Source organism: Schistocerca gregaria, chromosome 1 (genome assembly GCF_023897955.1).
Source record: "Schistocerca gregaria isolate iqSchGreg1 chromosome 1, iqSchGreg1.2, whole genome shotgun sequence".
In the NCBI taxonomy this organism is placed as follows: Eukaryota; Metazoa; Arthropoda; class Insecta; order Orthoptera; family Acrididae; genus Schistocerca; species Schistocerca gregaria.
Window position 1 is genome coordinate 439822431 of NC_064920.1, and position 26799 is coordinate 439849229.

Here is a 26799-nt window from a genome sequence, read left to right on the forward strand (position 1 = left end):
TAGCCTCTCCCCGATGTTATTCAAACTGTATATTGAGCAAGCAGTGAAGGAAACAAAAGGAAAATTTGGAGTAGGTATTAAAATCCATGGAGAAGAAATAAAAACATTGAGACTCGCCGATGACATTGTAATTCTGTCAGAGACAGTAAAGGACTTAGAAGAGCTGTTGAACGGAATGGATAGTTGAAACGTCCCCTTGGAAAAATTATACAAGACTGTGCTTAAACTGACACACAATATTTTCAGTGCAACGCAATCTGACTTCCAAAAATCCCTACAAAAGAATGGTCCTGACTAACATTAACCTATACGTTTCACAAAGCGCTTACCTCACAAAAATCGTGGTTACTCGAACTACTGCAATGCAGCGAGCGCCACTACTGCCAGCTAAATAAAAGATTCAAACTACGGAAGGCACTAACTACTGATAGGCATAGTTAGCAAATGAAAGATTTTAATAGAGAACAAACAATATACTTACCTTACTAGTGTTCAAAAGTCAGAATGTATATAGCAGTTCATGACATCCAGCCTTACAAATTTCAAAACTCCGCCATTTCTCTCCCCAGATCCATTACTGCTGGCGGCTCGCCTCCAACTGCGCAACGCTACGCGCTGTTAACAGCCAACTGCCCAGCGCTACATATGCGAGTATTACAACAATGCCAACCAGCCACAGACTGCAAAACAGCACAGCCAGTGATTTTCATATGGTTCGAATGGTTCTGAGCACTATGGGACTCAACATTTGTGGCCAGAAGTCCCCTAGAACTTAGAACTACTTAAACCTAACTAACCTAAGGACATCACACACATCCATGCCCTAGGCAGGATTCGAACCTGCGACCGTAGCAGTCGCGCGGTTCCGGACTGAGCGCCTAGAACCGCTAGACCACCGCGGCCGGCCGATTTTCATACAGAGCGCTACGTGGCGGCGGCGTTACCAATATAAGAACCTAAACAGCCTACTTACATAGTGTTTTGAAAGGAGGATATAAGATGAACATCAACGAGGATAATGGAATGTGGTCGAAGTAAGTCGAGTGATGCTGAGGGAATTAGATTAGGAAATGAGTTTTGCTATTTGGGGAGCAAAATAACTGATGGTGGTCGAAGTAGAGAGGATATAAAATGTAGACGCAATGGCAAGGAAGGCGTTTGTGAAGAAGAGAAATTTGTTAACATCGAGTATAGATTTAAGTGTTAGGAAGTCGTTTCTGAAAGTATTTGTATGGAATGTAGCCATGTATGGTAGTGAAACATGGACGATAAATAGTTTAGACAAGAAAAGAATAGAAGCTTTCGAAATGTGGTGCTACAGAAGAATGCTGACGATTAGATGGGTAGATCACATAACTAATGAGGAGGTGTTGAATAGGATTGGGGAGAAGAGAAGTTTGTGGCACAACTTGACTAGAAGAAGGAATCGGTTGGTAGGACATGTTCTGAGGCATCAAGGGAGAGGGTAAAAATCCTAGAGGGAGACCAAGAGATGAATACACCAAGCAGATTCAGAAGGATTGAGGTTGCAATAGGTACTGGGAGATGAAGAAGCTTGCACAGGAGAGAGTAGCATGGAGAGCTGCATCAAACCAGTCTCAGGACTGAAGACCACAACAACAACAACAACAACAACAACAACGCAGGATGAACAAGAAAAGACGAATACTGTAAACAATTAAGCGGAGGAAAAAACTGGCTAGGACACTGAATGAGAAGAGATTGGATGCGTTAGAGGAACCAGTGACTGGGAAGAAGACCAGTGGAACAAGGAAATATCCCCTAACTGACGACCCAAGATAAATCCTTCTATGACTGCGTTCTAGCAGTCCTCGGAAGTCCCAGCGATACCGACCAACCACTGCGTCATCGCTAGTCGACAGGCGTCACTGGATCTGGATATGGAGGGTCCTCCCCCCGCGCTTTTCAGTTTTCGTGAACGGAGACTCTACTTCTCAGTCAAACAGCTCCTCAGGGCTAAGTGCACTCTGCTTGCCGACAGCGCTCGGCAGTCCCAGACAGTCACCCATCCTAGATGTAGCGAGGCCCAACAGCGCTTAACTTCGGTGATGTGACGGGACTTGGTGTTACACTGCAGCAAGATCGTTGACAGATGCATCGTATGCAGCTACAAGGAGGATAGCGAAAACCGGGAAGGGAGGAGTATACGAAACCTGTAGTGGTAGTCCTGCATTGGCACAGACCACCGTCACCACCACCACCATCACCGTCTTCTTCATCGTCATCATCATCATCATCATCATCGCCGCCGCCGCCGCCGCCGTCATCGTCCTTGTCGTCGTCGTCGTCGTCGTCGGTGCCTGCTGCGATGGCGGCGGCGGCGGCGGCGACGGCGGCGGCGTCATCATCATAGAATGTAACGATTCAAAAACAGCCTTCTATCTCAAGGATACTCAGTAAAACGTTTCTCATTCACAAAACTTTACCAGAATTAATTTCACATGCTTATTTTTGGCTGCACGATTCCATATTGAGATGGTACCGTATGCTGAAATACTTATTCTGTGAAGTACGCACTTAGCGATGTTTATGTTTATGCTGGGTGTGCCAGGTAAGTTATACAGCGCTTCTGTTAAGAAAATTTGCATATCAGTTATTTCACATGACCTTATGTTTTGTATTATGTGTGTGTGTTACCATATAATAACTGTAAACTACAAACAGTAAATGTATGTAATTCATTCATCAAAGACCGGCCAGGAAAACGGAAACGAAAATATCGTTTCTCTCATTTTATGACACTATTGATGCGAGAAGAGCTAGTCATCAACAAAATGTCTGTAAAATGTAAGTTTTTCGGTTGTCCATTACGATCGTTATTATTAATGTTATTATCTCTATTTTTCAGAAGACGCTGAGCTGAACAGGATTTTGTCAGCTACTATATCGGTAAGTGTCCTCTATTCTACATTACTTTCTCACAGTTGCAAATTACTCCTGCTGAAATCTGTTGACCGTAGTTGGTTGGCTGGTTGATTTGGGAGGAGAGAGGACCAAACAATGAGGTCATTGGTTCCATAGGATGGGGAAGAAATTAGGCCGTGCCCTTTCAAAAGAACCATGAGAGAATAATTGCATATTTAGGGGAACAAAATTCAGCTACCCCTCGTACCTACCTGAATGACCAAACTGATTTAAAATTCTACACCAATATGATTCTGCTGACGAGCCTCCTTAGGGATTCGACAGATGAAGTCGTCAGCTGTCGCAAAGATACACTATTATGTTATTTGTGGCGGTAGAATTCATTTGTTTATAAGCTACTAACGCGCATCAGTAGCGGTTTTTTTTCACATTGTACTCCAGTTCTCCTTCCCTTCGACATCTACTGTAATTTCATGAACATATCTCATCTTTTTAAAAGGTGAAACTAATATTTAAAAGTAGCGTTTTCCGATTTAAAATGTACGTTACTGCCTGTGTATTTGTTGGATCCTTATACGTGCTAGATCTATGAACCGAAAACACACCTCGCAAGAAAGAAAATTAATGTGTCAGTCTGTGAGTGTGACATGTGAATTAGTGAAACATTCCGTCACAGGAAAAATGAGATCCAATTTCAAAATGGCAGGTCGTTAAAGCACACTATTTTCAAATATAAATTTCTGGATTATTTCTTGTTTCCAAATTCAGTGACAGAGCCATTCTGTAATGGAGACATTCTGTTACGTCCTCGTCGGGAAAATGCCTTACTGGTCAATGTACCTGATCTGCTTTCAGGATGAGGAATCATTCACTCGTCTTTGCTACATTCCTTTTTCATTGTACTTAGAGAAAGCGCCAGCTGTATTTTTGTTGGGGTCAGTTTTAGTAAGCAACAAAAAGCGAAGGTATGAAGATTGGTAATATATTGTATTGTTTTTGCATATTTGTTAAGCTTTGTGGTTTAGTATGTTGTATGTTCGTTAATGGTGAGCCAGCTAAAGCAAAAGCAGAAGTTTCAATAGGGAACGGACCCCGTTCCTTGTCGTCCTTCGTTTTACCTGGGGTAGTACTCCTCCTTCTGATGGCAGAATAAAAATGGTCGTGCTTTCGATTTAGGCTCAAATGGCTCTGAGCACTATGGCACTATGGCCCGAGGCAGGATTCGAACCTGCGACCGTAGCAGGCGCGCGGTTCCGGACCGAAGCGCCTAGAACCGCTCGGCCATAGCGGCCGGCAACCAATTAATAAAGCGATTAGTAAAGAACAAAAATTTTTTGGTAATGAAGCCTACTTTCAATGACTTTACAGTCATCCTGCCTCGGGCATGGACGTGTGTGATGTCCTTAGGTTAGTTAGGTTTAAGTAGTTCTAAGTTCTAGGGGACTGATGACCTCAGAAGTTAAGTCCCATAGTGCTCAGAGGCATTTGAACCATTTGAGCCTAAATCGAAAGCACGCCCACTTTTATTCTGCCGTCACAAGGAGGGGTACTACCCCAGGTACAACGAGGAACGACAATAGGAGAGAAGAGAACAGACTGTCTGACACCATCACAATAGTTGAGTGGCACACTCCAGCCTCAAATTGTTAAAGCAATAGTTGTCGGTTCTTAATGGCACTACTTGGACGAAATGACACTGTGACAACAGCGTGCGCATACAGTTACGAGTTGAGGGAAAGGCTTATTTGCAGTGGCAGACGATACGACTCGATGGATAAGAGAACTCACTTACGTCTCCATGTTAATACATGCTACGCGGACTCTCTTTATGAGGGGAGGGGGTGCTTCTCTGTGTCCATCTCAGAACACCCTTTGAACGGTCCTATGGATTCATTTACCAAAATACGAAGAAAATATCCCTAAACAATTTTTAAAATTTTACTGCGGAGTTCACCATCATAAATATAAATCAGAGGAGAGAGAGAGAGAGAGAGAGAGAGAGAGACAGACAGACAGACAGACAGGGAGCCTGTGTTTGATTTAAGCTAGCCGTTATTCCAGAAGTTGTTCTGCTGGTGGAGGTGTGGCGCGATTCCCATCTCGGTTTCCACCGCGGCGTCCTCGGCCTGCAGGTTGTTACTTTGGGTCCGTCGCGCCGCCTTGTCAGGTGGCCCCACAGAGGGCCGTATCTCGTAATGCACCTGTCCCCGTGGGGCGGCCTTCCTACCAGACAGGGCGGGACGGGACGCGCAGAAGGAAAGACCGTAATTACCGTCGCGCCGTATCTGGCCATTGTTTACCCGCGAGGCGGTGCAGGGTCACCCCTCTGCTGCGGCCGTCGCCGTGGGCGTGAGTTTATTACGCGGCGCGACAGCCCGGAATGAAGGTGAGCACCGTCTGGCTGCCCGTCTGGGGGCGGCCCGTGTCTTCGGGCTGCAACAGCAGGACCCGTGAAAGGAAGCGGGCGCCAGCAGCTGTATAATTTTCCTTAGATTATCTGCCCTGTCAGATCTTAGAAACACTGAAAGCGCTGTCTTTTCTTCTTACCAAAGCTGCAGGGTGACAACTATTGAGCTATATGAAAGGAAAACGTAAATTAGTTACAGAGTACGGTGTGCACACACTTTATGCAATATGTAAACGTCATTAGAGATATTTGGATATAGGTAATGACACGTCCGATATAACCGCCTTCATTGGTGACGATGTGGCGCAGACAAATAGCAAAGTTCCGGATGCCGGATGCCGTCGATGACCACCTCAACGGCTGTTTTCACCTCCACAATGGTTTTAGCGTTATTGCCGTACACCTTGTCTTTAATACAGCCCCACAAAAAGGAGTCGTATGTATTAAGATCCGAATAATGTGGCGGCCAAGCGAGACCCATGCCAGTGACCCAAAGTGCTCCTCCAGGACATCAAACACTCTGCTGTATAGATGAGGTCAAGCTCGCTGTTACATCAATCCCATCTTGTCGAAATCAGGGTCACTTTGGATAATGAGGATGAAATAACCTTCCAAATCCATCACGTACCGCCCGGTAGTCACCGTGCCATCAAGAAATATAGCAGCGATTATTCCACAGTTGGACATTGCACATCAGACAGTCACCTGTTGAGGGTGAAGCGACTTGTCGACGCGAAATACGGATTCTCAGTTCCCAAAATGCGCCAATTTTGGTTACTGACGAACCCATCCAAATGAAAGTGGACTTTGTTGTTAAACCAAACGATATTCACATCAAAGTCATGTTCGTCAATTCTACGGACAACGTCCGCAGCTCGTGGTCTAGTGGCTAGCATTGTTACCTCTGGATCATGGGGTTCCGGGTTAGATTCCAGGCCGGGTTGGGGATTTTCTCTGCCCGGGGACTGGGTGTTTGTGTTGTCCTCATCATTTCATCATCATCATCCTCATCATTCGTGACAGTAGCTCGACTGGACTGTGAAAATAATTGAACTGTGAAAAAATTGGGACTTTTGTATGGGTGAAGATGATCGCGCTGTTGAGCGCCCCACAAACCAAACATCATCTATGGACAACAGCGTTGGCGAAACATAACCGCTGTTCCATGGCTCTTGGGCTTAATGGCTGATGGGTTTGAATTTTGTATGGGATGAGATGCAGGTCTTTAACAACAATTTGTCGCAGTGTCTCTCGGTTGATTCCCACCTGTTGTGAAGCTTGTCTAATCGATTTTCTGGGAATGGTTTGAAACACAGAGTGTGTCTTCTCGATGTTTTCAGGCGTTTTCGCCCGTTCTTGGCAACCGACATTGCCAACACTGTCATCACCAACAATACACGTTCTCTCAAACTCACGAAAGACAATCTGGCTTGTTAGCATAGTTGGACCGGTTGTCATCAGCTTGAACTCGGTCGCAGATATCCCTTGAGCGCAGTTGGGCTGTAACTGCTCGCACAGTAGGCCTTCACAAGCACTGTTCGCTCAGGCACACTGTACCGTGACAGTTTCACATTCGAATGGCTGATACCAAAGCGTGTGCGCATGCGCGTACTAATTCACATGGTGCTCAGCGGCCAACTGTGCACTTTGAACGTCCTGGTGCAAACAGTATAGACGTTATGACGATTTCATTTAATGTTGTTCAACAATTGTCACCCTGTATGTGTAGACCTACAAGGGTAGGGTAGAACGAAAGTTTTGTAAGAGACTGACTGAATTTGCAGGTTTAAACTCAAACAGCCAGCGACTCAACTGGTTAGTAGATGATTACTTATTTATTTATTTTCTTTGTGATAGGAAAACATCAAAAAGCTGTGCTGTGACTACAGTGACTGTTTGGAGAGGACGAGTTTAATTATGCACGCTGTGCGACCTGCACAGCGCAGTGCATCATCTGTCAGCAGTTTTTCGAAATATTTTGAAACTTCTTTTTAAAATTCTTGCACCTTTCACAGTAAACTTATATTTCGTTGCACTCGTCTATCAATATTAAGTTTTGTGTGTGTGTGTGTGTGTGTGTGCGTGTGTAATTCGACTCTTTTTTAGGTGCTGCTTGAAAATGAGCCATGCTCAGAAGCAATAAATAAAAACACATATACAAAAATGTGCTGTGTGAACTCCCATTAAAATTAATTTCATACAGTTTGTAGTCGAAGAACAACACACAAAAGAAACATTCAAAACGAAATGTCGGAAACCACACCTGGTTAGTAAACGTGATTACGAAGTTATGTCCCTCCACCCCGCCGCGATCCGACGGTCCATCCTCCTTCCATGCATCTGGTGAAAAGAAATTCTCAAAAGGATATTTGAGGCAGAAAAGTGAAACACGTTGTACAAGCTATTAAGTGTATAAAAGCATGAGAAAATATTAAATAAATACAGACACATTGGCAAATCAGATGAGATATGATCCCATCTGTCATTAAATACGATGTAGTATTCAAGGGAGATACTCCTCCATTCCTCCTGCACACCACTTTATAGATGGTTTTGGCCTGGTCTCTGAAGCCAACATCGTGTCATTGGGGCTAAATGTCCTGCCACTAGAAGATGACACTGTGATGTGATTGTTTAAATTGTTTATTTGTTGGATAAAATGTACTAGAACCGATAGAATATAAATCCAGTGGTGGGTGGTTCGCGCCCCAATCGCCTAGGGAATTTTTGGCACTTGTCATACCTTGCATCTCTGGAAATGGTTTCATATAGTGCAAGGGCTTATGTGGACCGTGATACGGTGTTAAGTTAAATTATGTGTCTCTTTAAAACTGACCACTTTAGAAGTCAAAGGAAGGGAAGGACATACCATATCTATCTCTCACGGGTGCTCGCGCAACACATCACACACGCCCGCTAAATCACATACGCACACTCACACACACACACACACACACACACACACACACAGGGAGGTTGCAGTGCATTGTTTGGAATTCATTATCGTGAATGTTGGAAGGTAATTACTGAATTTCGTTATTCCAAAACAAGCACCTCGGCGTCTTACATAGAAACAGAGGACAAAATGAGCAGGTAGGACGGTAATCACTGCACGCCCCTTTATTAGGCAACAGCGAAGCGACGCATCATTGTTCGTTCGGTGGCTGGCGCCACAAGAGGTACTAATTAACAAAGGCGGTGGCAGACAGATATTTTCATCAGCAGCCATTCACCTTGCGCTGACGTCGACAGCGGCTGCCGGTGAAGGCTCAAACGCTCCAAATCAATCATACGCGTCACACCCGACAATAGACAATGGCGGCGAGTAATGGCCCTGCATTAGAAGAGCAGTCCGCGACCGATTCTTCGCCGGCTGCGCGTTCGACCGGCCGGGATCCACGCGCCATTGTCGTGGGGCCGGCTTGGTTCTCTTCACGTGTCCAGCACAGCACAGGACAGAGCAGGCCGGCCCGGTACTGTACGCCCCGACGGCGGATCGTGTGCTTTAAGCTCGTCAGCCGATCCAGCGCGCTACTCATTAATTACATTCATCAGTATTTGTACTGAGCAACTGGGACGAGCTCGGTTTCAGCGATTTGCGGCGCGGTGGCGGTGACACGGTTTTTCCATTGCGGCGTCGGCGGCGTCCTTTTTTATCCGCCCCCGATAAGGTACGCGAAAATAACGGTACATCCCGGTTTATACTGGCGTTACAAACAACACTCTATTGAGCTCGATTATCAGAGTGGATTAAGCATACTCGTTTCTGTCATAAGCTTATTGATGACGTGTATCGATTGCCGCATTTGCTGTTGATATAAAATCAAAAAATTGAGAGACAAGCCTCTCAGTTTGTTCATTCGAGCCGCTCCTGTCAGTTAGTCGTCATATTGAATCACACCCAAGAATTTCACGTACTTTATTTAGTGTGTTTCAGTTCATTGGACAATAATTAAATTTTGTGATGGCATATAGTTGTTTTACGTTAGTGAAACTTAGAAATTAAAGGAAACAGACTGGTTGTCCTAGATGTGTTTGTTTATTGCGTAGCGTATATCAGGCTACTGGGTCATCATTAGGAAGCCACTATTACTTACCCTAGTCCGCGAATAAGCCTAATATTACTTTAACAACTGCGAAAAGGATAGATCGCAGGGCACCGTTCAGATGACAAGTTGAACTGCAGACAGCCATAATGATAAGGCTGTTACATACTGAGCTTCCATCCGAAATCTTCTTAGAGCAGAAAGGAAAACACACACATAAATTCACATAAGACCGGCGTGCGGCTAAAGCAGCTGTGGAAAGGGGTCATATTTGAATTAGTGCATTTGTGTTTTCCTTTCTTTTCTGAAGAAGACTTTTGCTGAAAGTTTAGGGTGAAACAATCATTTCGCTGCGGCTGATGACGGTGAGTAGAAATCTGTCCTTTTTATAGGTGTTGATATTCTTATCAGGACTAAAATTGACAGCATTATCCGCCTGGAGTGTTCTTAATTCTATTTATCCACGATTGCAATTTCGATTTGTTATACCATCATGTGCCGTGTATATAACAATTTTTTTGGTTACAAAAACACTCTTACCTCCAGGTGAACGCTTCCTCGTCCATGTAGAGTACTTTCAACTTCCTTCTCTGGTCCTTTACTAATAAGCCAAGTTCCCTTAGCTATGTGAGTGATACCGTCCAAAGATCGTGGTGCCACACCAAATTCGGCAACGCGCATTGATACCACAACATTAGCGATATCTCGCTGCAATCCGCAACGACGAATGGAAGACACACCCTCCCTCTCAGAACCGCACGCCGTCGCACAGAGTGCGATATAGAGCCAAGCAAGCATTCACTCTGCCCAGTTTGTGACCTACCACTTACAGCAGTCAGCATTATTAGCGTTGTTAGGACACTTTTGCTACTCTGGTTTGGTTCTGTACTTTTGTAAATGTTGTACTTTCATTTCAAGAGAAGAGTTTGTAATTGTATGCATCAATTGATGCCTTACTTTTCAAAGATAGCTGTAAATATTCGGCTCCTTACTGTGGCAGTGGATTGCATAAAGTTAATTAAATCTTTTTATCATTCTTGTAATATGAACTAATGTTCAAATGGTTCTGAGCACTATGGGACTTAATTTCTAAGGTCATCAGTCCCCTATAACTGAGAACTAATTAAACCTAACTAACCTAAGGACATGACACACATCCATGCCCGAGGCTGGAATCGAATCATGCAACCGTAGCGGTCGCGCGGTTCCAGACTGTAGCGACCTGAACTAATATTTCATATGTTGTAGTTCCAATCAACCATCTCCCAGAGCAATCAAAGAATGCAGTTATGGATTGTCGATTATAGTATCGTCTGGTCATAACAATACGTAAAGTATCTATGTGGACATGGGATATAATTTTAAACCATTATTCCAAATTTTAAATTGTGATTTCTCTGTGTATATGATTTATAGTTGTATCAAGTTATTGCCAGTATTGTTTATCAAACCAGAACAAAAAAAGTCATACTCAAGTAATAGCTGTTCCTATCTCACTATGAAGTCCAGTGATGCATGATTTGTCAAATGTCACACTGTGACGGAATTACAGCTCCGAATTTATTTGTATTTTTCAGAAAAGTCGTTTCATTTCAACCAGTTATTCATCTACGTGCATCGGTAATCATTTTAATGCATATTTGCGTGAAATGAAGAAAGTCGTCACGCCATCGTAGCAAACAAAAACAAGGGTTGCATCATCAATTACCATCTTCCTACGTTGTCAGCATAGTTGTCAGGTAGGAAAGTCGTCTTTGTATACGTTTTTGAGCATAGGAAAACATTGACAGCAAAAGGGAACAAAATAAACAATCGCGTGTACATAACAAGAACCAATACACAGTTCAAAAAAATCTTTGTCGTACCTATCAAGAACAGAATTATTTGCATGTAAGAAAGTTCGCAGGCCGAATTAACTAGGCAGTCGATAAGTTTATTTGCTTGTGGTGCCCGTAGCTTGTATGATGTCTGTGGCTATCGGTAAGTAAAGAAAGTAAAATATTTTGAAAGTAGTAAATAACTCATAAACGATATGCAGTAATACATTAATAGTTAGCAGGAACTATAATAGTACTAAGTTTCACACATGACATTCTTTTGTTTCTGAATGTTTCTATGTGTTTGTTGTTAGCAGTTTTGCACTGAAGCGAAATAATAAAGTAAGATAATAACAGTACCGATACTGTTGAAACACTTGATGGACGCAGTGAAAATTATGCTCTCAGATGACAATAATTCGATAGTAATGATGACGCGAAGACCTGCGAGCTTTGATGTAAGGATTTTAAATTCATATAGATTACGTAAACTTCGTTGAAACGAGGGAATTCTAACCCTAAAAGAAACGCTTGTGCACTGTCGGAATTTATAGTGAGGTCGGAGGAGCTGTCACTTAATAATGCCATAATAGACCGTCTTCGTAAAAAAAAAAAAAAAAAAATACGCTGAACAATCGTCTAGAGGGACATTGTGGACATTTCTATATTGAAGGACTCAGACAAACAGACAACAGTCAAACATGTTCACCGAAGAAATACGAGAGAAATAACCAGGAGCGGAAATGAAACTGCTGCTAAAATTAACATCGAAGTTGATGATCACCGAGTAGACGAAGGTAAGGTGTTATGTTACCCTGGAAGCAAAATGAAACATGTCGGATGAAACAGAGAGGACAGAAATACTACAGGCAGAGAACAGCCTTTTGTACGTATGATCCCACAGCTGCTGTGTGCTTTTGAGGGACGTTACTTTCCTGTGCACAGTGTTTTATTTTCGAAATAACTATTTTATTTCATGATTTAGCTGTTAGCTATCTCCTCTCCTGTCCCTTGGACATTACCAAGCTAGTACAGTACAATAAAAATTGTAAGTGTGTAGCTTCATACCCTCCATTCATCTATGTGGAAGAAGCAGCATGCGACAAGTTTTGCACAGCCATGATAGTTGCGGGCATAGCTGTCTCCGACGTACGCCGTCTCCGTAGAAAGAGAAAAATGCGGCCGTAATGTGGTTTTTGTGTTATAAGTTGGCCCAGTGACAATCTGGTGGTCTTCCTGCGGTACTCTTATAGACAACTGACGTACCCCACTAAATCATTTATACACTCGCATATCGTAAACAATAACGATTCTATTGCACTTACTTGGGGTACTCCTGAAATATAGTTTCAACCTATCGTTTGCTCGGTTATGACCGACAAGTTGAGCTCTTTCTACAGAATCCAATCACAAATTCCCTTCAGTAAACTACAATGCTGAGCTCCATCAAAGGCCCTGGACGAGTTGAGCTCTCTCTGCAGAATCCAATCACAAATTCCCTTCACTAAACTAAAATGCTGAACTCCATCAAAGGCCCTGAATGTGAGTAATAACTTGATGATACCTGAGCACATGAATGATCTTTCATATGATTATGAAGATACAGAGCGTTTTCACACGTGCGAATCTCTGGCCTTAGTTAGAGAAATTATAGATAACCGAAAATATTCAAGAAGCAACAGACCACTGAATAATGAACCTTTCGGATGTGCGCCCCTTAGCAGTCATCTTACTACCTATAAATGAATGTGATCAATATCTGGGAAAATACTTTATACAATATGATGTATATATGTGGACTGAAGCGACGCATAAAAATTTGTACCAAGAGTGGGATACGATCTCAGATCTTCTGTTCAGTTTTTTTTATTTCATTTTGTTTCTTTTTTTTCGTTCGTTGTATCTGCTCGAGGCGGACGTCGCAAGACACCCGTTTCAGTTCGCCGTTGACCCATTAACTCAGTTTTTTTTATTATTATTACAGAGGGCAGCTAACCCTCTGACCGAACACGCTGAGTTACCGCGCCGGCGATTCAGTAGGCAGATACGCTAATCACTACGCCATCGTGCCAAAGTGGCCTTGTACAATTGCACGAATTACTCTGCCATCCCTCCCTCAGTCCAGACTCAGCAGTACAGAGTCTATCCAACTGCATTTGAATGGGAATTTGCTTCGAGGAGGGAGGCGTGCTAGGGTAGTCTGTGTAGCTGTGCAAAGTCACTGGACCAGGGTTGCGTAGTGGTTAGCGCTTCTGACTAATAAGCTGAAGACCTGGGTTCGAATTCTGGCCTTGGTACAAATTTTCGTTCATCGCTTGAGTCTGCATATATACATCATAGATGTTGGGAATTTGAAAAGATCTCTTTGACCATATAGTTTAAATTCTTTATGTAATGTTTGTTTTGAATTTTGTACAGTAGATTGGTCGTTGTAAAGGAAAAAAATGTGATGTGCTCATCATTATGAATAAAAACAATATGAATTGTTGTAAAAAGGATTTCATTAATACCAAATTGACGATCTGCTGAATAATCTTCAAGTGATTAAGCTCTTCCCTTTAATAACACTGCGGCGATAAAAATCTGAGGAAATGCTGGCCCTTATTACATAGAACCAAATACAAGATAGGCCGCACCATCAATTCATGCATTACGCTCTACTTTATCGTAATGTAGCCAGATAGGAGGCACGGTAGGAAGAAGGTTTACGTCCTTGGAGAAAAGGTAAAAAGGGAATCATTGAACGTTGTAATTTTCTGCGGCTAAGAGTGGTGTGCGATGACGAACGCATATGATATTGTGGTAAGCGGTATACCTGAAGTGCACAGACATCGGCTTACAAGCGTAGAGATGGGTCGACCGTGCTTTTCATGTGAAAATATGTGGGAAAAACTTTCCTCCCAGATCTGATTGTAAGTATGGATAGAACCTTGAACATTGTAGACCACTGATAGATTAAGTAAGCGAGATGGTGTGATAAACTGGCAGAGGAGGCACAGATTTGATGTTGGTATACGCAACACTAGGGTGGCCATTATTTTGCAGATTTTCTTCTTTTATCCTCCTGTTTGGTTTCATTGGCCACAAAACGAAATGTGTGCAATTTGTGTTACGTAGGAAAAGGAGAAGTGTTGCTCCTGTGCTCTTATATTTGGAGAACAATGAAAATACCTTACTTATTTCTACTAAAAAAGTTGCAGGAGTAGCTGATTAGCAAATAATTTTATTACTCTCAACTTAATGACAGCTCCTGTTATATTAACGTTCATAATCCAATGAGTAAAGCTCAAGCGAAAAATCACTTTGCATTTCAAAAATTCTTTTTCCTTAGTAATTTCATTTTTAGTCCTTAAAGAGCGTGATATTTGATAAGAAAGTCTTTACCGATTAGAAAAAAGAATTTTTATCTCATTTTTCATAATGTTTGAATTTGATCGATTCCTGCTTGAACTTTTCCCGTATTTTCAACGGATGGTTCCGCCTTACCGTTCAGTGCACCGATCATCCTCATTTTTTATATACAAGTTGAATAGGAACAAAGATGGCCAAAGTGGCGTAACGTTAGCCAAGTACCGTAAATGAATTTTCAGTATTTCTGAAGTCGTATTAAAGGCGTTACGGGAGACAAGCAGATTTGTATAAAATCTTGAAATACTTCTGAATTCTAAATAGATTGCTTTGATCTTAGAAGAGACATATAAATATGTCTACATGCAAATGGAAGGGAGAGAACAAATATTACAAATTTCCATTTCTTGTCATACTCATAATTCAAAACAGCATGAGAGGTAGTCTTTAGAATTTACTCTATGAGAGCGAGCTTTTCAAAGTATTACAACTGAAATGAAGGATTCGAGACACATTGACTTAATCGTTGTGTATCTTGAATTCCAATTTGGATTTTATTAAAATCGGTTCCAGACCAAGTGTTCTGAAACTGTATCAAGGTTGGTGTAGAGTAGTGGGTTCTTCTTATATACATGAATATAGAATTTAATTAACTGTTGAATATCATATTCACTTCACTGACGTCTCTTCACAGAAGCCTCTGTTCTCTCAGATCAAAATGGTTCAAATGGCTCTGAGCACTATGGAACTTAACGTCTGAGGTCATCAGTCCCCTACAACTTAGAACTACTTAAGCCTAACTAACCTAAGGACATCACACACATCCATGCCCGAGGCAGGATTCGAACCTGCGACCGTAACAGCAGCGCGGTTCCAGACTGCAGCGCCTAGAACCGCTCCGCCACCCCGGCCGACAAACTCTCTCAGATCTTATCTTTTTCGTAAACATCTAGGAACGAATATGATTAATCCTTGGCGGCCTGTTTAATCGTTGGTTGATCAAAAACGCCTTCTACAACATTAATGATATTAAAAGCATTTAGATGCTTATCAACCTTAGACTATTTTCCAGCTGCTGCCTTCATTATTGACGTGAAAATGTTAATTTCAGTATGCAGTTTCTCTTCTCCTACGTCAATAATTCATTCTTTCCCAAATAAATAATTACCTCCCGCACAATATATAGCGCACATTCACACATAGTTGTAACACGCAAATAGCAAAAGAAAACTGTTCACTTTTGCTTGACAGATAACGGTTTACTTCCAGTTATTTCACGCGAGTGACAATCGTGTTAGGGTGTTGTCTCCCATATACCAACTGAAAACGAAGAAATTGCACTTCCTGAGACGACTGCCTTCCCTTGAAAGTGAAAGGGCGTCCCATGACTAATGTGATCTCTGAAATTAGAATGCATTCAGTTACGGGGTCTGAAGAAAATACCATTACATTACGCAATGAATGCATTTGTTATGCAAAAGTAATATTTTGTGAAGGTTATTGGGTTCCAATAATACCGGATGTTTCCGGTGTTGAAGGTTCCCTTATCCTATTGGGAACATACTTCGGACAGCTCATTTTTGCACTGGATGAAACCAAACTTCAGTTTAGCCCAAGAAAAATTATAAATATAAGGTTCGTTCAAATGAAACCTGGTCATTGCGTCTGGCTTTGCCTTACACTTAAGGTGGCACCACGTAACTGCTGGTATGATGGCGCCATCTATTGGTAGAGAGAGTGACGCGTGCGCACCGTTTGATGTTGCATAGCACCAGTGTGGTTTCACGCCGAAGAAAAGGTGCTCACAAAGGTTATCGTCCACTACCGAACATGCAGACGAGTAAGCGGGAACAATGAGGAGTGATTCAGTTTTTGGCGGCGGAGGGAGTTGGAGGCCTTGAAATATATGTACATATGAAGGCTGTGTACGGTGAGTTCAGTCTGAGTCGTTCAAGTGTTGTGGAATGGCGCAGACGATTCTTTGAGGGGTTAGAGTCACTGGAAGGCGATGCTCGTCCTGGACAGACTCATCGTGTAGTCATATCAGAAATGTTTGCGGAAGTGAATGATTTAGTCTTGGACAACCACAGAATCACCGTCGACGAGATCCATCGGTTACCGGGTGTGAGCGTGGCCACCGCGCACACCATAATGCATCAGCACTCGAACTTTCGAAAAATCTGTGAGCAGTGGGTTCTCCACCTACTGACAGCCGAACAGCGCAATACTTGAATGGCACTTTCTTTGAGTCATCTGCTACTTTATCACGAGGAGGAATACGACTTTCTGTCGCGTATTGTCGCAGGTGACGAAACATGGTGTCACCGTTTTGAACCGGAAATCAGGCGTCAGAGCAAGCAGTGGAAACATGAGACTTTACCACCTCCAAGAAATCAAAGGCCGTGTACACGTGTTCTGAGAAGGTCATGATGTCCTTTTTTGACCACAAGGACCCACTGCTTGTCGAGTTCCTGGAACGGAGAGCCACCATGAATGCCCACCGTTATCAAGCCGCTTTACAGAACCTTAGACGACCCATCAAGTCGAAACGCCGAGGCATGTTGTCCAATGGCGTGGCGTAATCCTCCTGCACAATAATGCCCGCCCACACACGGCCAATGCGGTGAATACGACATTGTAGCAGTTTCGGTGGGAAACGCTGGAACATCCACAGTGCAGTCCCGACCCTTAACCGTGTGACTTCATGTGTTTGGACCTCTAAAACAAGCTTTGCGCGGACATCGATTCGCAACGGACGACGAAGTTTGTGAGTGGGTTCAGGACTGGATCCGATTAGCGCGAGTTCGAGCTTGCTAAACATCGTAAGGTGACTGTGATGTTGGAGATGAAGGTAACTGTGATCGTTAAAATTTTAATTTCTTGTATCTATTATGTCAGGAAGCTTTATTAATTTTGTGTGACTATTTTCCAACTGTTATGAATGTCACGTGGGCAGAAAGGAAAGGATTTAACACGTCTTTGTCATCGCGATCATTACAGGCGAAACATACGCAGCAATGGAGAAGGGTGGAAAAAGAAACCGGCAGCGGACGCATTCGAAGGATCTTATAAGAATTCACCCAAAGTGGTTTACGTACGTAACAGGAATTCCCTATAAAAAGAAGCAGGACGAGATCTGGGTCAGAATATATGTCCACATTCTTAAGCTTTGTCACAAAGATATTACGACATCGTAATATCGCGTTTAGGTTATTAAAATGTAGGGATGAAAAACGGAAAGGGCATGGAAATGGAACAACAGCGAGAAGGGAGGAATATTGAGTTTGGGTTCTGGAATAATATTCGACAGTCTTCTTGAATAGGCTGCAGCATCAAAGTGACCACTAAGTGATTTCAAGGTCCTTGGGTCACGGAGAGTGAGATAGAGGTGTTTTCTTTTTCGCATCGTAATGAAATCGTTATCAAATTTGTGCAGTGCAGATGGAATACGTGGTTATACATTCCTTTCTCTAAATACGCATCAACCAGTTTTGATAGGAATTTCGAAGCAGTACGGTTAAGTTTACAACAGTATTTTGACTTTGTTGAAATGGCTCTGAGCAATATGGGACTTAACATCTGAGGTCATCAGTCTCCTATAACTTAGAATCACTTAAACCTAACTAACCTAAGGACATCACACACATCCATGCGCGAGGCAGGATTCGCACCTGCGACCGTAGCAGTCGCGCAGTTCCGGACTGAAGCGCCTAGAAGCGACGTTGTGGTCTGTGGCAGTCATATAAAATTTCTACTTTGGAGTATAGAACAGACAGTATTGACAGACACTCTAACGGAATACGAAACGATAAAATTTAAACGTCTCACTGTTACGTCATAGATGTCAGCCAACAACGAATCGTGATATATAATCAAAACGAACGATCCTGATTTTCTGTGTATACAACGTTTTTCCAACTTGACAGCCAGCATGTATTTTCATCGACATTGTCGGACTCAATTCCTCATATCTGTAGTTCCTCCTGTCTAGTGTTATTACCACAGCTGTATTCATTTTATCGACAAGAGATAAGTAGTCCATTTTTACAGATGAGTAAGTTGCCCTGTGAACTGTTATTGCGATCACACTGCTAATATGCTCTGTTTACTTGTTTTCGTAGGATAATTACAGTTCTAAATGTTTTACAGTCCAGTGATATTGTTGTCAATATAAAATTTCTCCGAAGTCGTTCACCGTTGCGTGTAAATTTAATTGCGCTGTACCATTTATTTGCAATCCCTGTTTCGCTGTTCGTAGCGACGGTGATGATGTTGAGAACTTTCTTACTTCCTAAGCACTACTCTTAATATAACCTCCGACACTCTTTAATAGCGCTCTCTGAATTTCTAGAGTAAAATTTATTCGTCGTGTGAAAATGAAAGAGCTTGATGATAATGCGTGTTTATGATTCAAGAGATGTTTTTGCAATTAAGGTAATATAGCTGGATCGCGCTATTTGTTAATTTGAGTATATCTGAGAAAATTGAAAACTGAAATCGGTTCATAAACGAAGCGTCGTAACAGCTCAAGTCTGAAGCATTTGCTTCGTTTTCAACTGCGAGTCGTAATGAGTACAACCTGCTGCACTGTACCGTATCACCACAATTTCATTTTATTTGTGGGCTATTTTGTTGGCTCTAGATTAGCATCACAACTCATTTGACACTCCAAAACTGTGGCAACATCAATTGGCCATAATAAAGCATTTTTTAGTTTACTCATTTCAAGAAGCAAGAGATGCTCTGATAATGCATAAGTGAAGATAAACTTCTTTGCTAAGATCGCTAATAATAATCTTTATTCCTGACAACCTGTTTCGTTACTCAAAGCTATCATCTTGAGATCTCCACAGACAGACGTATGCAACAACTTTCTATCGAGACCTGAAGAAGGTAACTTTGATTACCGAAACCGGTCATCGAGAATGAAGATTATTATTAGCGACCCTGAGAAAGAAGTTTATCTTCACTGATGAAAGAATGTGGTACGTAGTACACAGTATCACTTCTACAGTTATATTCATTAAAACACTGTTTTCGCAAGTCCTGGATTTTCTGTAACAAAATAAAGTGAATGTTTGCGTACGTGTACGTGCAAACTCTACAACAAATCTAAATGTACAATCGAAACTGTAGGAAGGTTACAATCAGCGGTGTCCGCTACCATATAGCAGCGTGGTGAACGCGGCAGACTGCCGTGCAAGGGATCTCGGTTCGATTTCCGGTAGTGCCAAGGATTTTTCCTCTGTAGGACGACTACTATGACGTGAACTCAGTCTCGTGGGGTCAACTGAGCAGTTACTCGGCCGGATAGTAGCGATTCTGATGTCAAGGAACTCGGCAACGATATGGAGAGCGGTGTGCTAACCACATACCCCTCCATAGCGCATACAATGACGCCGCTGACTGAGGATGACACGGAGCTTGGTCGGGCCCCATTGTCCAGTCTACGGGCAGCACGCGGAACCTACAGTTATCAGTGAAGCTACGACTTCATGACAGGGATGTAACAAAAAGTTTGTGTTATGCCAGAATTTTTGGTACAGCCTTACGTTATCAACTCGTTGCAAAATCAACGTCAAATTTTGTTACGTATCTTTATGCATTGTAAAGCGGCTCTCAATCGAGGTAGCAGTGGATGCGTTCACATGGCGAACTTCCCACTGAGAACGAAGTCGTTGCTCACTTGAAAGTCGCATATGAAAGTGCAGTCCTCGTTTCCGAAAATGATTGACATCTTCCAGCCACTGCATAAGTTGTCAATCGTCTGCAGGTCATTCTGCACTTCGGTAAAATCTTGTGCCTTTGCAGCTGCTCTGCAGACAAAATTGTCCACCATCAGCAGCATTACTGGCTGATCCATTCATTTGTAACTATACAGTTTGTTTTCACTTTGTTCGAGTTACACAGTGTTATTAAATTTCATTTTCATCGTAAAGAACTGAAAACTCATCATTCTTGCCGTAACTTCAGGTACGTTGGTTAAAGCTTGTCCATTGGCCGAAATTCGGCAAAGAGAAAAAAAATCATTTACGCAGTACTGTTTCTTCGCGTGCAAAGCATACTCTCATTTCGCCATTACAGCTACACTATGTGATCAAAAGTATCTGGACACCTGGCTGAAAATGACTTACTAGTTCGTGGCACCCTCCATCGGTAATTCTGGAATTCAATATCGTGTTGGCCCACCCTTAGCCTTCATGACAGCTTCCACTCTCCGAGGCAAACGTTCAATCAGGTGTTGGAAGGTTTCTTGGGGAATGGCAGCCCATTCTTCACGGAGTGCTGCGCTGAGAAGAGGTATCGATGTCGGTCGATGAGGCCTGTCACGAAGTTGGAGTTCCAAAGGTGTTCTATAGGATTCAGGTCAGGACTCTGTGTAGGCCAGTCCATTACAGGGACGTTATTGTCGTGTAACCACTCCGCCACAGGCTGTGCATTATGAACAGGTGCTCGATCGTGTAGAAAGATGTAATCGCTATCCCCGAAATGCTCTTCAACAGTGGGAAGCAAGAAGGTGCTTAAACATTAATGCAGGCCTATGCTGTGATAGTGTCACGACAAACAACATGAGCTGCAAGCCTCGTCCGTGCAAAACACGACCATACCATAACACCACCGCCTCGGAATTTTACTGTTGGAACTACACACTCTAGCAGATGACGTTCATCGGGCATTCGCCATACCCACACCCTGCCATCGGATCGCCACATTGTGTACCGCGATTCGTCACTGTTCAATCGTACAATGTTTACGCTCCAGACACCAAGCGAGACTTCGTTTGGCATTTACCGGCGTGATGTGTGGCTTATGAGCAGAGCATGAAATCCAAGTTTTCTCACCTCCCGCCTAACTCTCTTAGTACTTCCAGTGGATCCTGATGCAGTTTGGAATTCCTGTGTGATGGTCTGGAGCTATGTCTGTCTGTTACGCATTACGACCCTCTTCCACAGTCGGCGGTCTCTGTCAGTCAACAGACGAGGTCGGCCTGTTCGCTTTTGTGCTGTACGTACCTCTTCATGTTTCCACTTCAGTATCCCATCGGAAACAGTTGACTTAGAGATGTTTAGGAGTGTGGAAATCTCGCATTCAGACTTATGACACAAATGAAACCTAATCACCTGTCCACGTTTGAATTCCGTAAGTTTCGCGGAGTGTCCTATTCTGCTCTGTCAGGATGTGTAATGACTACTGAGGTCGCTCAGATGGAGTATCTAGCAGTAGGTGGCAGCACAATGCACCTAAAATGAAAAACGCATTTTTTTGGGTGTCCGGATACTTTTGATCACATAGTATAGCTTGAGGTCACTAGTGTACCCGAAATGGAGTACTGCTAGTAGCAATAGTAGTATCAGTTTTGTTCAACTGTGTTTCACTTTTAAAAGGAGAGTGGAAGTGTTATGGATACACAGTTTAAGAACAAGGAAAAAAATCATTCATATGTACAGCCATTTACATACTTGTAGGTCTGGTTTTACAGGGATGGGACAGGCGGTCGGTCGTGGCCTTACACAAAAACGGTGCAACATCCTCAAGGACTGTGTTCACTTGTTCCAGGGTATAATGTGTCCATACTGATGGTTGTAGTGACAGTGATTCATTTGTCATGGTCATCGGCGATCAGATGGGACTCTGCAGGCAGTTACTATTTTCAGCTTAGAGATTAATAGTGGTTGCAACATCCACTCTAGGGTTCAAGCATGCCCAATCGACGAGTACTTCCTCCTGTTAACTAGAGCCATTTGAAGAGGGTCACATTGTGGGCCTGTGGGAAACTGGGTAGCCGTATCGACATACTGCCGCACATGTTGGGCACAATGCGTATGTGATGTGTCATTGCTTTCAACAGTGGTCTGCGAAAGGTTCCCACAGCCGTAGATCACGTTCTGGGCGTCCGCGTAGGACAGATCCACGTCAAATCGATGCGCTATTCTAGCAACTGTGACCGACCTAACATCATCCAGGGAAAGAAACTAGGGCACGTGTTGCACCGGCTGTCCTCAGAGGCCATAGGGAACCGTCTACTTGCATCATGGGTAAAATTACTTGTGTTTCTGGTTAGGCTACTAGTGAACCGCCACATCGCCAAAGATGTCCACTCCGGTGTTGTGAGAGAGTTGACTGGAGACTGAAATGGTGACCTGTTGTCTTCAATGATGACACTATGCGAGTTATGGACGGACATGCGTGTTGCGTAGACACGGCCAGGTGCCTGTTCAAGAATGCATTCGCCCCCGACACATGTCTAATGCCAGGCTATGGTGTGTGTGTGTGTGTGTGTGTGTGTGTGTGTGTGTGTGTGGAAGGAGGAGGGGGAGGAGGAGGAGCATTAGTTACAACTCGCGGTCACGTTTAGTGTTCCCGGGGGGTAAAGTAACCAGTGCGTGCTACATCTGACAGGCTGTTGTTCCCGTGTCTTGTCATTTTTTATTTGTGGGCTATTTCGTTGGCTCTAGGTTAGCATCACAACTTCGCTAATATTTGACACTCCGAAACCGGGGCAACGTCAATTGGCCATAATAAAGCATTTTTTAGTTTACTCATTTTGAGGATGATGTGCTTTCTTAGCAGGACAATGCACATCCACTTACGTTCCTGTGGCGCTACCTGATCTTCAGGGTACACGGCAACTGCCCTGGACAGCTACATCACCACGTCTCTCGCCAGTTTAAGCCGAATGGAACATGATAAAGTGGGAACTTACTCGTTCTCCAGTGCCCGCAAGAGCCATTGCCGAACTGAAACAAGAGGCGCGGAAGATGCTTGGGACAGCGCACAGCAGGATGACATTTGGTACCATCACGATCGTTTGCATGCGAAGAAACACGCCTGTATTCTCGCCGGATACCCATCTGTGTATTAATGCGGCTGTGTGGGCACCCTTTATTATGACATATGTTTTTCATTTGGTTTGAATTTTAAATACACTCCTACAATGATGAACTACCTGTCACCTCATTTGTCATTGAGGGGGCTGCAATTTGTTTTCGGCAATGTAGTAAGAACCATCTCCTCATTTGTGCGAAGTAATTTATTTCAACTATGGAATTCCTAAACCGAATGGAAACAGAAGCCTCCATCCTTCCGACCACAATTCCAATATGTTTAAAACAGCATTACCTTATTCAGTTCATTCGAAGTGTAGAGTACTGTTTTTCGTAAAAGTTATTTACAAAAGTGAGAAGCTAGTGCTATACTATTCATTCATTACTCATTAACAATCACTGCTCACGCTGCTCGCTCTATACATCATTTACTTCATTACCTAACAGTAAACGCGTTGTCGGCAGACATTAGTACCTTAGCGAGAATATCAAGTTTCCGTTTTGTAAACAGCAACCGCCTACCTGCTTGCCTCGAGACGTTGGGCTGAGAAAGAAGAATAAGATTCTACTATTAAAGAATGCATACTTTTGGGAATAACGGTTTTTAGAAAAAGTAAAAAAGGAAAGGAAGAAAATAATGCACAAATATGGTGTGAAATTATATTATTATGACAGTTTGGGCCCTGTCGTCCTACGCCAATGGTCACCAAACCACGGCTCGCGATCCACATGTAGGTCTTTGGCCACTTATATGTCGCTCTTCCAGAAAATGCATTTGCGTGCGCTCATAGACAGTGCGAATCAAACTTCTTGACTCATGGAGGGAAGTCAGTTTTCGGCCTGGGCGAGTCTATTTAGAAGTGGCTTTAAGCAGTGTAAAGGTGACATATTACACGTATTCGCTGCTACCCGTACCACTTCGGTTGCTTGCGACATAATAATTTTTAACGTGCTAAAGTTGATACAAAATAAAACAGATGAAGGGATGTCTGTTCCGCTGAAGAGTGTGGAACAGTTTCTTGTGACGTATGGAAAATAACGTGCGATCCGCCGGAGAAAATAATTAAATTTTAATGAACTAACATGGGATCACCTGAAAGTGATTTGATATAATCGGAAATAAGTGAAACAGACAATGATTGTGACAAAGAAATGCAAGCTGCTGTAGTAGCAGCTAAGAGTACCTCTAGATGTGACTGGTTTTCTTTTTCTATTTTTACATACTTAGTTGGTGTGTCGTTATCTTTCGGAGAGTGCTCTGAAGAGAAGACAGTATTTGCTGTTCTATCCTTATTCAGGTTTACATATTCATGCGAACAATCATTTTCAAGGATGAACCTTATCAACAGTAAATTGAAAAGGTGTTATTGCTGAGAGCCTGTATTCGCGTGGAAAATTAAAAACAACATACAAACATTATTTACCAAAACTTTCCAGGCAGATGCAAGGCTACTGTTCGCATTACTTTTTGGCAGTATTTGTCGTGATTAATTTTATAAATACCTTGCACTCCAATTTTACCAATAAAGAATATCGTTATGTATTATATTTTATTCAACGAACAGGAAGTTTAAGTAAGACTTAAGACTTCATTTAAAGTTTTATAACTCGATTTTAGGGAGCATTAATAAGTGAAAGAAGATGTCGTGTTGAGTATTGAGAAATATGTATTGAGATGGTGTGGATATACAGGAACGATGGGCGGAAGGAGATAGACGAAACAAGTATACACGACGAGTGTTGGTGGGAAGGTTCAAAGGGGTCGACCTCAGCGAAGTTACGTCATACAGTTTGAGAACGCTTTTAGCAAAGGGCAGCTTAGGAGTACCCTAATTAAGTTAATAATGATGTATCTTCGTTTACAGTTAAAGTTTAAAAAATATGGCTCTCAAAAGAAATTTCAGTCGCTGTTCTGTTGATAATTGGCATTTTTCACTAATGACTTGGCCGATCACTGGACTACGCGATGTACGGCGAATGGTATTTCCCAGAGTTTCGTTCCAGGTTTTCTTTGTGCCTAACACATTCCCAAGAGCAGACCAAATCCTACCAGTCTTTTTGGGTTTTCTTCCAGACCAACTGCCTAGCCACGAATTTTCTGCCGAAACGTCTTTCGTTTTTATGTTTCAAGGTTCGTTATTCCTCCTAGCTTTAATTTTCCATTACAATGTGTGATGCATTTGGTAATCAGAAATGTTGTAATATGTTTTCTTCTTCTCTCTGGTAGCATACGCCATAAAATGATTTAAATTTATTGTAAACAAAAATTGAATTGAATTTTTAAAAATTATTGCGAAGTTGCAGGGTCGAATTCGCGCCAAAGATATGTGAGCAAATACTACCGCCATTACTAGCAGCCAGTTAGAGATTTAAATTCCTCACACACTATGTTCTTCTATTCTTGACGAAATTTGTTTCTGAATAATGAAAATTATTTCCTAAATATTGCAGCTGAATACAAATCACCAAAGGTTTAATATAAATTATGAACTCAGTTCAACATATTTCAACTAAGTATCTCATTATTGCTTTAAGGAGAATATCGTAGCACTATCTTCTCATAGTTCCAGTCAGGACGAAGCATACAGATAAAATAGAGTTCGAAAATGACTTTTCATGATTGTTATTATTTCTTCACACCAGAGAGCACAATAAAAAATCGACACAGACTTGCGAAGTTCCTGCGCGCAAATCGCCTCTGGAGTTTTACGTGAACATTAGTGGAGTTAAAAAATCGCAAACGTGTTCTCTATATGATACATTACACGAGCCTTTTTATTGTTTCGTTGTTGGCCTTGCTGTGACTTCATTGAAATACACAACGTTTCCAATTAATGTGGTTGGTTTCTTTCGTTTAACATGCACAAAAATTTTAGTATTTTTTATTTAGGAAGAATGTTGGTATACTTTTAAATACTTTATTTGCTTTTGATCTGAATGTTCCTTCTTCACTATGTGTACTGTATTCCTTAACGGGTACTTATTAGTTACCTTTTTAAATAAGTTTGTTTTTGTAATCTCTTTCATTGGGTAGTATAGTGTACAGTATCACCTCTCGGTCGGAACATCTGTTTTATGTGTATTCCATTTTGATGAGTTCAGTCTATGTAATGATCAGTGATCATGGACGGTACTGTATGTGCAGTATTTCCCAAGTTAGTGGTACTTACAACCTTAAAAAGAATGAAAAAATACAGAAAATTTCAATTTGCTTGCGTCACTCTTTTGAAACAAATATTACTGCCTCATACAGCTTCCTTAAGAATTATAAAGGCGGAAAATTACCTTACTGTCATTTAAGTACGGAAAAGAACCTAAGACGCATATATAGTCCCTTAAAAATTAGCCACTCTATTGCACACACTATCGCATAGAATTCCTTGATATTTTAACAGTACTGACATTTTCAGGAAAGAAGAAAGTGATCCTACGTAATCTGCAATCTGTAAAGCTTTTTAATTGCCTATATA

General features: G+C 42.3%; 1 protein-coding gene across 7 annotated transcripts in view; it reads left to right on the forward strand.

Annotated features, from left to right (window-relative positions):
• Positions 1 to 26799, forward strand: part of LOC126351455 (leucine-rich repeat and immunoglobulin-like domain containing-NOGO receptor-interacting protein 4) — a 2189427-nt gene that overhangs the window by 894560 nt on the left and 1268068 nt on the right. For 6 of the 7 annotated variants that reach the window (XM_050002606.1, XM_050002610.1, XM_050002605.1 and 3 more), the window contains one exon: positions 2870 to 2910. The gene's annotated coding sequence lies outside the window, so the exon portion shown is untranslated. The remainder of the gene's footprint in view (positions 1 to 2869; positions 2911 to 26799) is intronic. The other variant, XM_050002607.1, reaches the window with a different exon arrangement.